This window comes from Alligator sinensis, unplaced genomic scaffold (assembly GCF_000455745.1).
Source record: "Alligator sinensis unplaced genomic scaffold, ASM45574v1 scaffold470_1, whole genome shotgun sequence".
NCBI lineage: Eukaryota > Metazoa > Chordata > Crocodylia > Alligatoridae > Alligator > Alligator sinensis.
The window spans coordinates 858,768-860,670 of NW_005842487.1; the positions used below are offsets into that span (position 1 = coordinate 858,768).

The 1,903-nt window shown below is 43.5% G+C and overlaps 1 long non-coding RNA gene across 1 annotated transcript in view; it reads left to right on the forward strand.

The window, feature by feature from the left end:
* The first annotated feature begins 7 nt into the window (after positions 1-7).
* Positions 8-1,903, forward strand: part of LOC112551511 — a 6,472-nt gene continuing 4,576 nt past the window's right edge. The window contains exon 1 of the long non-coding RNA XR_003095797.1: positions 8-936. This is a non-coding gene — a long non-coding RNA (uncharacterized LOC112551511). The remainder of the gene's footprint in view (positions 937-1,903) is intronic.

A 1,903-nucleotide genomic window follows, 5' to 3' on the forward strand; every position in this document is an offset into this window, starting at 1 on the left:
CGGAGGCGCCTCCTTGGCGAGCCTCTCCTCCTCCCCCTCTCCTGGGGCTTGGGCCCGTATCCTTGCAGCCCCGCAAGCGCCTGGGCCCGGCGAGGGGCAGGTCAGGGCTGGGGGTTTTGCCCTCTGCCCTGGCTGCTGACCCGCCCCAGCCCAGGCAGCTGCAGGGGGAAAAGCCACACTCTCTTCTCCTGCACCTGCAAGCCCTTCTGAAATGCAGCCCGTGCTGCAAGCTCCTGGCACAGTAGGCACCAGGATTTTTCCCTGCTTTAATTGTCCAGTTGCTTAGGACTCAGAACTGGTGGCAGAGATGATATCTTTCATTAGACCTACTAGATATTTGCAAAAAACAAAAGAAGATTTGCAAGCTTTTGGGCACACTTGCCCTTCCTCAGGCATAGGAGAGCAAAGATTGTAAAATTTCTCCTAAGTGAAAATGAGAACTCGCATTTCACAGGGGAGCTGGAAGTGTAAGATCGAGTGTTTTGGCTGAGACAAGAGCTTGGTTCTTTGTCCAGCTCTTTTCCCCCTCCTGCTTGGGGGCCATCCCGGGTGCCTCGGTTTCACTCTGTGAAATGGGGATAATGCTGCTGACTGACCCACTTTTCACCCCCCGGGATCAAAGATGCGATCCGAGTTCAAAGTGTGGCTGCTGTAGGGTGTTATTGCCAAATTTATGATAAGCGCTTCCATTGGGTATTTGATAACAACAGGAGAATCAGTCAAACGCTCTTGATGCATCGCATGGTCCCAGATACCTTTAAGAACCTCTTTGTGTGCCATCCCACCCCCTGAGGTCCGGGAGGATGGGGCTGGTGGAGCCTGGATTGCAGGAGCAGAAGGGGTACAGTCTGTGTCCTTGCCTCAGGCCCCTGAACTGTGGAACGCTTTTCTTTTTGACCTGAAGAGGACTACTGGATTTAGCCCCTTTTAAAACAGGTTGAAAAACCCTTCTTTTTTAAATTTCAAAAGGCCTTTGGCACATAATGTTAGCTTCGTAGTGATTTTTAGAGTTGCTTTTAATCTTGAATATTTTTTAGGCATTTAATCTGTTCTTGTGTTGTTGCAGAGGGCTTAGGATACTTTCATATTTAGACACTATGCAAATAAAAAAAATGTTTTGGTTTGGCGTTGCAATATTTAGTTAACCATTTAGTACAATGTCACTCTTCTGGAGCTGTCTGAGAGGGCCATTATTACTTCATAGCTATATGTAAATGTTATAATTTATAATTGACTTTGACATAACACACTTTTTTATGTTGCAAATGTTTTCAAATGTTTATAAAATACAGTGTGGTATGGTGTAGAAAGGAACAAAAACAGATTTTGTTTTGGATATTACAGTGTAAAGCTACAATTAATGAATACATCAACAATCAAGTTATATCCATCAATCTAAGGAATCATTTTTTGCCAAAAAGCAATCATTATCCATATAGCTCCAGAAGTTTCTTTGGAGCTAATTTATACTTTAATAGGTTTGTCTTGGGGATTGTTTGTTAGTTGACTATGCTGCAGACACTTTTTTTTTTTCCCCCCAGAAGGTCAAACAGCCTTCTAACATGGCCATTGTGTATCACTGCAGTGAGAAATCCTCAATGCAAAGGAGAACTTCATGGTTAAATTTTATAAGATAATGATTCAGATCTTTTTTGTTAGTTAGCCTCTCTCAGACATCCTTAGCGTTGCATTTGCCTGGTCAGTGATTAACACCCTACAACACAGAAAGGAAAAAACTGGGGAAAAGTGGGTAGAGGTAAATTTAGTTGACTACCATTCCCTCTGAGGATATTGGAATATAACTATGTCTTTTTAAGGCACACAGTAAAGAAAGATTAGCAATGGCTATAATACATCCCCCCCCCCCCCAAAGACAAAAACTAAAAAATGGTCAAACGAGAGG